Below are 13,134 nucleotides of genomic sequence, written 5' to 3'. Positions count from 1 at the left end.
TTAATGGGGAATTTACTTTTACATTCTGCATATCATCTGACAGTTTATTTTCCTTAGTGAATTCAGTGGAGAAAAAAATATTTAACAGCTTTGCTTTATCATCATCGCTCTCTGCAACTCCCCCCTCATTACTCTGTAAATGGCCGACACCTTCAGATTTATACTTTTTACCGTTTATATAATTGAAGAACATTTTTGGGTTAGTTTTGCTCTCTTTGGCAATTCATCTCTCGGTCTCTAGTTTGGCTGCTTTTATTTGTTTTTTACATATTTTATTTTTTTTCCTTAGTTTTTCAATGCTTCCTCACTACCCTCCTCTTTTAGTGATTTAAATACTTTCTTTTTGTCATTTATTGCTTTCTTTACATTTCTATTTATCCTCATTGTTTTTTTCTTGTTCCTTAATCTTTTATTCATATAAGGTATGTACCTCTCACAATTAGATTTTAGGATGCTTTTAAAAATATCCCATTTTGTGGCTATATTTTTATTTTTGTGGACTTCTTCCCAGTTAGTTAGGCCTATGGCCTCTCTTAGTTGGCTAAAGTTAGCTTTTTTGAAGTTTGGTATTTTTGTTCCTCCCTGAAGAAACACTCTTTTGAATGACAATTGGAAGGTTATTAGTTTATGGTTACTATTTTCCAGGTGTCCCCCGACCTGCACATCTGTTGTTCTGTCAGGTTTATTGGTTAATACTAAGTCCAGTATTGCCGTCCCTCTAGTCGGGTCCTGAGCCAGTTGGGAAAGGTCTTTGTTTATTGCCAAGAATCTGTTTCCTTTATGAGATGTACAGGTTTCAGTTTCCCAGTCTATACCTGGGTAGTTGAAGTCCCCCATAATAACAACCTTATTATGATTTGCTGCCTCGTCTATCTCATTTAGTAGTAGATTTTCTGTGGACTCTGGTATATTAGGTGGCTTATAATAAACTCTTATTAGTATTTTATTATTGTTTTTGCCTCATGTATTTCTACCCACAGTGACTCCAAATGTTCATGTCCCTCACTTATATCTTCTCGGACTGTGAGTTTTAGACAGGACTTTACATAAAGGCAGACCCCTCCCCCTCTCCGGTTTTGGCGATCCTTTCTTAACAGATTGTAACCCTGTATATTAACCGCCCAGTCATAGCTATCATTCAGCCATGTCTCAGTTATTCCCACTATTTCATAGTCCTCCTCACAAATCACTAATTCCAGTTGACCAGTTTTATTAGTCAGGGTTCTGGCATTTGTATACATACAATTAAGAGATTTATGTATATTTTTTACCCTACACCTTTCCTTCTGAACTGTTCTAGTCCCTCCTTCCATTCCTCCCCCAGTCCTACTACCTTTCCCCTGGTCTCTATCTGCTCTATCTTCCCCTCCTATAATGTAATTTCCCTCCCCCCCAGTCCCTAGTTTAAACACTCCTCCAACCTCCTAGCCATCTTCTCCTCCAACACAGCTGCCCCTTCCTATTGAGGTGCAGCCCATCCCTACGATAGAGCCTGTAGCCGACAGAGAAGTCGGCCCAGTTCTCCAGGAACCCAAACCCCTCCTTCCTACACCAGTTCTTGAGCCACTTTTTAACCTCCCTAATCTCCCGCTGCTTTTCTTGTGTGGCTCGTGGTACAGGTAGTATTTTGGAAAACACTACCTTTGAGGTCCTTGCCCTAAGCTTGTGACCTAAATCCCTAAAATAATTTTTAAGGACGCTCCACCTACCTCTAAATTTGTTATTGGTTTCGATATGGACCATGACTGCTGGATCTTCTTCAGCCCCTCCCAGTAATCTGTCAACCCGATCCGCGATGTGTCAAACTCGAGGGCCAGGAAGACAGCACACGGTTCGATGATCCCGGTCTTTGTGACAGATCACCCTATCTGTACCACTAATAATTGAGTCTCCCACTACCAGCACCTGTCTGGCCTGCCCTGCTCTCCTGGTCCCCTGCTTACTGGAGCTGACTGACAGAGGAAGTGTCCGGCTGCAGCAGTGCTCACCCTGAACTGACATCCTCCTGATATGCCAACCTTGCAAACTTGTTGGGGTGTGTCAGGTCAGGGCTAGCCTCCCTGGCCCTCTACTCTGCTTTCTAACTGTTACCCAGCTAAGCTACTTTCCTGAACCTCCTCGCTACCACCTCCCCCACATCTGCCCCATAAAGTGTTTGATCAGTGAGCAGCAAACTCTTTTCCAAATTGTCAACGCTTCTCAGTGTTGAAACTCGCCCGGTTAGATACTCAATGTGCGATTCCAAACAGGCAATTTGAACAAAGATATACACCCTCAAACCGCTGCTCCAGGACTGCATACATTGAGTGGCGCCGAGGGGGTTAAGTGAAGGCGGCATAGACTGGGGAGACGGAGACAAAGGATTAAGGCGGTTCAGCAGCTAGCAGTTTAAGTTGGAAGCTCCAATATACAAGGGGTGGTAGCTCCCCAGATTGGGTGGGCAGATTATTATATTCCAGGGTTTCTTAAGCTTATCCTCCCCCTTCCCCTGATTGGTTATCATAAGTGGTAGGTGCCACACAGGGTTAAATAGGGGTTGCGGCAGGGCTCTGCCTCTTCCTCTACGGCTCCAGCAGGCAGCTCTGCTCAGCAGGTATGGCCACAGAGGATCAGCTTCTTGCAGCGCTTGCTGCACATTTGCAAATGAGGGCCCGGCCTTTTCTTGCCCGCATGTTTGCGGGCTTACAAGCGCCCCAGCCACCTATTCCCCCGCCCGTTGCTTGCAGCACTACCAACGGAGTGGCCGGGTGGTAGGCGGCCCATCAGAAATACCCGCCCGACTCAGTCCCTCTCTTGCCCCTGTACCTCGCCGCACCAGGAGCCAGCGGCAGCAGCAGCACGAGGATCCTCCGGCTTCCAGGGTTCGGAGGACTCCATCGCTTCGGCCTGCACGTCAGCAGGCCACACCCACCACTCACCAGCTTCCGGCGCCACGGGACCAGCAGTTTCAGTTCCCGCCGGCCGTATCTCAGCCCCTCCTCCCTGCTCCCCCTGCACAGATCAATATGGGCAACCATCACAGCGAGCGCTCCTCTGCTGAGGAGAATGCACCCATAGCGCAGGCTTCTGTCCCTACGGTGGAGGGTCATTTAGTGGAAGCGGTAGTTAATACTACTGAGGCTTTATCACCGCTGGTGACGCAGCTCATACCACAGAGCATGCCCCCTTCAGGCCCTCCAATGCAGCTGCCGGCTAGTGGTGTTCCTACCCCCCTGCCACTATTGCAGTCAAACCCCCCTTTGCTCACACTAATTGCATCTGCCAATGTACAGATGACCATGCCGGCTACCGCTCCTGGACAGGAGGCGGCCCCACGCTATCCTTCCCAGCATAGATCACCTGCAGTTTCCCATGACCGCCGAGAAAGGCGCAGGTCGGGTTCTCACCGTTGCCGCCGTCCCCGTCATGCATCCAGAGCCCATAGCCGTAGTAGCCGTTCGACACGGTCTAGATCGGCAAGATGGAGGTCGCCTTCGTCTTCAGAGTTGAGCTCCTGCGGCTCGGATTCCGGCAGGTCACATTCTCGGAGTTTGCGGGCCCCTAGACGTCAGTCAAGGAGGCCTTCCCGCGTGGCGGAGCCTGCCAGCGCGGTTCCAACAACGGTTCCTCAGGCGAGTTTAGTCACTCCTACACATCAGAATCCAGCTACCGGTGAGTACAATTTTACTGGGGCATGGGGCGCAGATACAGTAGCCAAAGGTTTGGTCCCTGCGCTTAGGGCCTTGCTAGCACAATTAGACCCCGGTGCTTCTCTGTCCAGCAAACCCAGACCTAGCGATCATAAGGAATCCATATTTTGCGGCTTAACGCCGTTGGGAGCCCACCTAGATGATGACACCAAAAATAAAATATGGGCTAACCAGTATATTGACATCTGGTCGTTAATTTCGGTGGATCAGCATACGGTGGACAAAGAGAGGCGCCCCAATGCTGAGCGATTTATTGACCGCAGACCAAAGGTTGCGCGTACCATAGGTAATTGGATACAAGCATTTGCGGTTTTAGGTTACATGGACTCTATCTATAGTGCGTTTAAGGCGCATGGCGGTTCCGCATGGTGGCGGTATGACGAAGAGTTCCGCCGAAGGTTAGCTTTACAACCTGATATAGGTTGGGGGGGTAAAAGCAGCTGATTTATGGCTTCGTCTTATGATGTCACAGAGAACGCATCCCTTTCCTCCCGCGGCCACTGCTCCCTCAGCAAATGCTTACGGCGCAGTGGCCGTGCGCAGGCCAGGAGCCTGCTGGTTATATAACGAGGGACATTGTACATTTTTTGCCCTATGAAAGTACAAGCATGAGTGTTTCGTCTGTGGAGGCTCACATGCTGCCATCCGATGCCAGCGCCAGCTGCCAGTACATAAAGCCCACGCTTCTGCCGGAGGGAAAGACCCCGGTGAGCGTTCACGCGATGTCCCCGTGGCTATGTAGTGTCCCACTAGGTAGGGGTGGGCACTACCCAAGGGTGGGAGATAGGGAGCCCCTAGTATAAATGTCCAGGCCCAGACAGGGAGAGTTAGTGCAGAGTCAGGAGTCTGAGAAGACACAGGTTAAGAAGCCTGCTCCTGACATGCAGCTGGATAGCCCTGGCTGCTAGTGATGTCCAGGAGGCTGTTGAGAAGCTCCAGCCTGCCTGAGAACAAGAGAGCCTAAGTTAGCTCTGAAGAGATACCCCAGTTGCAGGATTCAACCTCCTGGGAGAAACCTACAGTTATCCACCTGATAGGAGGAGGCGACCCAGGGTAAGCAAAGTGACCCTGATGGGCAGAGGATTTTAGGAATCATAGCAAGGAGTATAATACCTGAGGAAGAAAGTAACCAAGGATTTAAGCCACCCTTTTAGGCATCCGGGCCTTGGGAGATATAAAGCCAGAGCAGGAGTTCTAGAAAGGACACTGTACATTGATTCTGAGGAAAGGTACAACCTGCTGCTGAGTACTTGTAAAGTTTACCCTCAGCGTATCTTGCATGACTATTGCCTGCCATATTTGTGAATAAGCCCCTTTTGTGGAACTGTAATCTGAAGACTGTGCTACACCTGCTGTACAAAGTTGGACTGTTCAGTAAAGTTACGTTTTGGTTCACTATATACTTGTGTACCTTCATCATTCCAACCATCAACCGGCGTGCCACCGTCCAAAGGCACTGGCGTCACGAATACCACAGGGACCTTGCCCCAGGCACACAAAATACCTGTAACATCCAGGGCACCTCAACTACCATCAGGCCTGGTCCCTATCTACAGAGCGTGCCCCAGAGGAACTGTGTCTACCTCTCCTTCACTGCCACGCGCCTGCCCAGGGTTCTTCAAATATAGTGAGTACCCTCGATTGCCCATAACTGTGACCTCACTTCGTCATACCCTGCAGGTCTGGCGTGTTGCATAAATTGGCGTCACGAACAGGATCCGAATATTCCTGCGCCATAGCAGATTTAAAAACTGTGTGCTGAAAATTGTCTTAAAGTGACATGCCCCAATTGTTTTATTGAAAATTGCTGGGCCAAAGTGAACTGTAAATAATTGCGGTGTGAAAATAGCATTGTGTGGACTGTTTTCTACTTATTTAAGCCACCGCTTGCTGTCAGTGAATAGACAGCTATTTTGCTCAAAGATGGCCGCTTAGCTGGATTGAAATTGTTTGCTGCGTCATCTTCATCTTAAATTGGCGGTAAAAATTGGCGCCTTCTGCTAAAAGTGCGGGAAGGCTGTATGCTGGCGCCACCGCCCTGTCTGGACATTTGCATGTCTGCTGTAATGGACTCCGCCTCCCCCATACTGGAGTACCTGGGGGGCGGCCTCCCAGTGCAATGGGAGGATCTGTCTGAACTTGTTGGCGCCACCCTGTCGCTCTCCAGAGAAGGATCGAGCATGTTGAGGAGTGAGGACTTTCCTGCTGATATGTCCGCGCCTGATTTATTAAACATGAATGTGACTGGTGTTGAGCAAGAGGACGCTCCACCGGCCTACTCTCCGGGACCGGAGAGACCCGCCTGCCCGCCACCGAGGACGCAACCGGAGACCTACTATGGCTCCTGGAGAGACTTCTTCCAGCCCTCGTTCAAGTGGTCAGCTCTAATGGCAGAGATCCGGGAGGCCGCCATAAAGAAAACGACTAAAACCAAAATTTACTACGAGGAACTGGCAAAGACCGTTCACGAGTGCCACACTGATACACAACCCCGCCTGGAAAGGAGAATGGGGTTGGTTGTGGCTTTTGACAAGGACCGAGGCTTCGGTTTTATAAAAGACTACCTGACTGGACGAGACTTATATGTCAACAGGAGGTCCGTCAAGCGGAGCTACCTCCCAGAACGTCTACATAACCTCCGCGAGGGAGAGGAGGTTGAATTTACCCCTGCTGAGGGCTGCGAGGCCCCTACGCCACTGCCGTGTCCCGTCCTAAGAAGAAGACAGAGGACTGGGACCTTGATGAGGACCACCCTGGCTGCGAGCAAGAACCTATGTGCTCTCCAGAACCGGCCCATCATGCCTTCCAGGAACGGGGCTCTTTCATTGGCCCAAATGTATTCTGGCAACCAACAGTGGTGGAGAAGAGGGTTAGCCCATGGCCCTCGCCTGAGTTGCCTCGCAGGGAGAAAACTGTCCGTGAGCTTCAGGATGCAGAGAGATTCAGAGCTACCCTGGAGAATATCCGCAGAGGGAGGAAAGCGGACGCCTCACCTGAGCCTGCAGCGGCTGCGCAGGACGAACATCCCACCTTCCAAGTGCCGACGGCGACAGCGGAGACCAGCGATCCCGACTCCGAAAGCCTGGACGACCAGATCGTGCGGCTGGAGCTGAAACTGCGGGAGCTACGCCAGACTGCCTCCGCCAGGATCCGGACTCCACCTGGCCTACAAGAAAGAAGACGTAAGGACTCGGACGTCTCCGGGTCTAAGGTGAGAGTACCTGTCCCTGCCAGTCGTCCCTCCTTAGTACCGGCACCTGCGGTGGGATCCTCATACGCTGTGCACCGGCGCACAGAGCCAGTCGTTCCAGAACCCACCGGACCGCTTGCAGCAGCGGTACCCAGGCCAGTGCAGCAGCCTACGATTGTTATGCCTGCTCCGGTGAGGTCAGCAACTTTGATAACCCCTAGGCCTATGGGGCCTATACCTATTAGGGGTCCGTTTATGCTACAGTTGCCCCCCAATACTGTGTTGTGGGCACATCCATCTGTTGAACATCAGTACAGGCCCAATATACAAATGGAGCCAGGGAGCACCACTGAAATGCAAAGTGGATATGACTTGCCCCTGTGAATTGGCCTGCTAGGCCCTTGATGTTGGATTTATTTTGCCAAGGGATCCTAAAGAAGACTTAACCCTTTCAGGACAGGAGTCCCTCATTGTTTTGGCCCTCTGTTGCTGCTGCCAGTTACACACGGCTCAGTGGAGGCGGCAAGCCACTGAAATACCACGTGCAGCAAGGCCATCTTGTTTACAGGACCTCCTGCCTGCTTTCTCAGAGTGAAAACCCAGTTGTGCCTGTTTTCATGTTGCACCTTTTAACCCTTTAACCCCCTTTTCAGGTTGATTAAGGGTATTACAGCACTTATTTCTATATGTATGCCATTTGAATAATGTGGACTATTTTATGTGCTGCTATTTTATTATGCAACTGGAATTTAAAGGAATTGGGCCCAGGGATAGACTCAAATGCACATGAGCCTCTGAGATTTTGCTACTATTTTAAAGTATTGTGCCCAGAGATGGACTCCACCTCGTGCGAGCCTCTGTGATTCTTGCTATACTGTCTAAAGGTCCCATATCTTTACTTAGCTGTGGATTAAACAAAAAGAAAAGAACCTGGGTACGGACTCATTTTAAATGCTTTGAGCCTCCAAGAATTGTTATTTAATGTTTTACATTTTTCATGGACAATTTGCACTTATGGACTATCCTGGTATTTATTGTTACGCTGTGCCAGGTCAGCACCCCTGTTCCCATGGTGTTATCCTGAGAGAAGAGAACGACGCCCCTTTTCACCATTACTTGCTCCTAATCCAGTGGAACTGCCTGATGTATGCATATAATGTATATTTTGCAAATGTAGATGTGTTTTCCTGCTTTGCTTTATCTTCCCTATTACAGGTGCAGTATCCAGCTGTGCAGGAACCCTCCATGTTGCGCCGAGGACGGGCAACGTTATAACGTGGGGGTATGTAGTGTCCCACTAGGTAGGGGTGGGCACTACACAAGGGTCAATTGGTGTGCGCGTTACTCCTACTCACAAGGAACAGAAATGTCATATTTAATTCTGCATTTAATGTATGTTTTAATGTGTTGTTACATGCAATGTACCCCTGTATCATGCAGTAGCAGGCCTAGTTGGGTGTAGTTAGACATCCCAGACACTAGAGGGAGATAGGGAGCCCCTAGTATAAATGTCCAGGCCCAGACAGGGAGAGTTAGTGCAGAGTCAGGAGTCTGAGAAGACACAGGTTAAGAAGCCTGCTCCTGACATGCAGCTGGATAGCCCTGGCTGCTAGTGATGTCCAGGAGGCTGTTGAGAAGCTCCAGCCTGCCTGAGAACAAGAGAGCCTAAGTTAGCTCTGAAGAGATACCCCAGTTGCAGGATTCAACCTCCTGGGAGAAACCTACAGTTATCCACCTGATGGAGGTATGGAGGAGGCGACCCAGGGTAAGCAAAGTGACCCTGATGGGCAGAGGATTTTAGGAATCATAGCAAGGAGTATAATACCTGAGGAAGAAAGTAACCAAGGATTTAAGCCATCCTTTTAGGCATCCGGGCCTTGGGAGATATAAAGCCAGAGCAGGAGTTCTAGAAAGGATACTGTACATTGATTCTGAGGAAAGGTACAACCTGCTGCTGAGTACTTGTAAAGTTTACCCTCAGCGTATCTTGCATGACTATTGCCTGCCATATTTGTGAATAAGCCCCTTTTGTGGAACTGTAATCTGAAGACTGTGCTACACCTGCTGTACAAAGTTGGACTGTTCAGTAAAGTTACGTTTTGGTTCACTATATACTTGTGTACCTTCATCATTCCAACCATCAACCGGCGTGCCACCGTCCAAAGGCACTGGCGTCACGAATACCACAGGGACCTTGCCCCAGGCACACAAAATACCTGTAACATCCAGGGCACCTCAACTACCATCAGGCCTGGTCCCTATCTACAGAGCGTGCCCCAGAGGAACTGTGTCTACCTCTCCTTCACTGCCACGCGCCTGCCCAGGGTTCTTCAAATATAGTGAGTACCCTCGATTGCCCATAACTGTGACCTCACTTCGTCATACCCTGCAGGTCTGGTGTGTTGCAGCTAGACCAGTACCCCAATGAGCGGGCGGCCGCTCAACTGCGTTCTGGTTTCACGTCAGGTTTTTTCATTCCATTTTATTTCTCTTCCCTACCCACCCACAATTTCTGATAATTTGAAGTCCACAAAGGATAACCCGGAGCAACTAAGAAGCAAAGTAGGTAAAGAAGTCTCTTTAGGGCGTATAGTAGGACCGTTTAAGTCCCCTCCATTTAAAAACATACATATTTCCCCTTTAGACCTGATACCTAAAAAAAGAGCCAGGTTCATTCAGATTGATACATCATTTGTCCTTTCCAAAGGGCTCATCTGTGAATGATGGTATTTCCAAGGAGGAATCTTCGGTGTCATATGTGTCATTTGATAGGGCAGTAGCTTTAGTTAGTCGCGCCGGAAAGGGCGCATTGTTGGCTAAATCTGACATTGAAGCAGCTTTTCGCTTACTCCCTGTACATCCTGATTGTTATAACCTATTAGGTTGTATGGTGGACGGCGCCTATTACTATGACACGTGTCTACCGATGGGTTGCTCTATATCATGCCATTATTTTGAATTGTTCAGCACCTTTTTGGAATGGGTCATCCGTTTTGAAACGGCCTCACAGGATATTATCCATTATTTAGATGATTTTCTATTTGTTTCCCCTGGCAATTCAAAACAATGTCAATTCCTCCTGGATACATTTCGTTTTTTCATGGCTCGTTTTGGTGTTCCCCTCTCGGAGGATAAAACGGTTGGTCCGGTGACAATCATCATGTTTTTAGGTATTGAAATTGATACCAACCTGATGGTTTTCCGCCTACTGAATGACAAATTGCAGAAATGATCAGCCTTGATATTGGGTTTCATGTCAGTAAAATCGGTGACGCTAAGACAAATGCAGGAGTTATTAGGATTATTAGTATTTGCGTGTCGCATCATGCCGATGGCGCGTGTTTTTTCCCGTAGACTATCTCTGTCCACGTGCGGGGTTAAAAAGCCGTCTCACCACATCCGGTTGTCCAAGCAGCTGAAATTGGATTTGCAGGTCTGGAAATCCTTTTTGACTCAGTATAATGGCCACACTTGTTATCAATCTGTAGAGATTTTATCTCCGGATTTGTCATTATTTACAGACGCTGCTGGGTCCACTGGCTTTGGTGCAATATTAGGCCTGGAGTGGTGCGCCGCACCGTGGCCTGACTCCTGGCGTTCGCGGGGTCTCTGTGCCAACATCACTTTACTGGAATTATTCCCTATTATTGTAGCCGTCAACGTGTGGGGCCCCCTTTTTCGAAACAGGCGGGTCTGTTTTTACACGGACAACACGGCGGTAGTCTGCTGTATTAACTTGTTAACCTCTTCTTCCCTTCCAGTTCTCTCGCTACTCCGTCACCTGGTCCTCCGTTGCTTAGAGTTCAATGTCTGGTTCCGAGCTCGGCATGTGCCAGGCGTCAACAATCCTATAGCTGACGCTCTCTCTCGTTTTCGTTGGAAGGAATTCAGGTTCCTGTTGCCGAGGGCAATCCAAGATGGGATCCCATGCCCGACAACGCTTTGGGAGTTGCCGATCAGCGACTGATGAGTATGGTACAAGCGTCAGTGGCACCAGCCACATGGTCAGCAAATGGTAAGGTGTGGGCAGAATGGAGGGCGGTGGCGGAGGAGTTGGCAAATGTTATATTGCCAGCTGCATGTTTACAGGTGACTGTTGCTTATATTTTGTCCCTGAAAGCCAAGGGAGTTAGTGCTTTGGTTGCGCAGCGAAAATTGTGGGGAGTTTCGTTTTATCTTAAAATGCGAGGTTGGCAGGACGTGACTCAGCATTTCTTGATTAGGCAAGCTATTAGGGGTTGGCGTAAGGAGCATGTCCGCCGCGAATGTCGCCGCCCGGTGTCATTTGCTTTGTTAGCAAGCATTTGTCAATTACTACCTTCCATTTGTTCATCTCCTTATGAGGTGGGTTTATTTAGGGCTGCTTTTTGCTTAGCCTTTTTTGCAGCCCTTCGGATTGGGGAGCTGGTTTCCCCTTCCCTCGCTCGGGCAGGAGGTCTGGCAGCTACGGATGTTTTCATCAGCGACTCGGCCCTAAGGGTCTTCATTAGGCGCTCCAAAACTGAAGTTTTTGCGCGTGGGGCCTAGCTTCCATTGCATAAGATTGGAGGCCCAGTTTGTCCCCATGCCGCTGTAGCCCAGTTCGTGTCTACTCGACCTGAGGGAGCTACCTTCCTGATACATGCTGATGGCACCCCCCTTACTCGTTTTCAGTTTAGATCCATATTTCGCCGTTGCCTCCTTTTTCTGCACTTACCAGTTTCAGAATTTGGCACGCACTCTTTTAGAATTGGTGCAGCCACGGAAGCGGCTCGCGCTGGGTTGCCAGAGGCTGAGGTTCAGAGGATCGGCCGTTGGAAATCTGCCTGCTTTGCTTCATATGTTCGACCTCATTTATTGATTTGATTTTCTTTTAGATGCTGCCCAGATTACGGTTTGCTTCATCAGCCATTCATACATTTTTTGGGCGGGACAGAGAGCGGAAAGTCGTCCGGGAGGTCGATGCCTTGGCTTCCGAAATATTCAAGCACGCTGGCGGGGTGTTCGGGGCTTACGCTGGTCCCAGGTTCTCCCAGAAGCGGTCGAATGTAGTCATCTAGTGCGATCCCCGGTGATATTGGTTATACATGCTGGGGGCAATGACCTGTGTCTGCTAAAGATAGCGGAATTGATCACATTAATAAGGGCTGATCTAGAGAGACTTCCTTCTTTCTTCCAGGAGGCGGTCATTGTATGGTCGGAAATTATTCCCCGGGTTACGTGGAAAGGTGCCAGGGATGCCACGGCCATAGAAAGGGCCAGGCGCACGGTCAATAATCGCATTTCATGTTTTATTCGATCCAGAGCTGGGGTAGTTGTGCGCCATCGCCAGTTGGAAGGCGACAACGGGCGTTTGATGCGGCCCGATGGTGTCCACTTAAATGACATAGGGTTAGATATTTTCTTGTCCGGTTTACAGGATGGAGTTGAGCAGGCCCAGTTCTTGTTGAGTGGGGGTCGGTGCGCCGTGTAGGAATACACGGGCCCCTCCGTGGAGGTCGGTGCTAAAAGCAAAATGGAGAAGAAGGCGGACTTGCCCACAGAGGGAGTCTGTGGGGCATACCGCTTCTGGAGACTCCAAAATTTGTTGATGTTGGTTTGAGTATAAAATAAAAGTTGGTTTGATAAAGAAATGAGTAATAAAGCTGTGACCAACTCTCACCCAACAAAAGAAGGTTGTCATGTCATTATTCCTAGCTGCTAAGTGTTAAAGGGGTCAGTAGTTTCATTCTCCACAGTCTGAGTGGCGCCGACGGCGTTAAGTGAAGGCGGCATAGACTGGGGAGACGGAGACAAAGGGTTAAGGCGGTTCAGCAGCTAGCAGTTTAAGTTGGAAGCTCCAATATACAAGGGGTGGTAGCTCCCCAGATTGGGTGGGCGGATTATTATATTCCAGGGTTTCTTAAGCTTATCCTCCCCCTTCCCCTGATTGGTTATCATAAGTGGTAGGTGCCACACAGGGTTAAATAGGGGTTGCGGCAGGGTTCTGCCTCTTCCTCTACGGCTCCAGCAGGCAGCTCCCCACCCTCCCGTCCTGGTTTTAGTGATTGATTGTTACAAGTGTTGTTTGTTTCAATTTCAGGTTATGATATTAAGTCACAGCGGAGGTCGGTGCTAAAAGCAAAATGGAGAAGAAGGCGGACTTGCCCACAGAGGGAGTCTGTGGGGCATACCGCTTCTGGAGACTCCAAAATTTGTTGATGTTGGTTCGAGTATAAAATAAAAGTTGGTTTGATAAAGAAATGAGTAATAAAGCTGTGACCGACTCTCACCCAA

The sequence above is a fragment of the Bufo gargarizans genome, chromosome 6, assembly GCF_014858855.1.
Source record: "Bufo gargarizans isolate SCDJY-AF-19 chromosome 6, ASM1485885v1, whole genome shotgun sequence".
In the NCBI taxonomy this organism is placed as follows: Eukaryota; Metazoa; Chordata; class Amphibia; order Anura; family Bufonidae; genus Bufo; species Bufo gargarizans.
The sequence above is the reverse complement of the archived record's forward strand: the minus strand, read 5'-3'. Positions refer to the sequence as shown.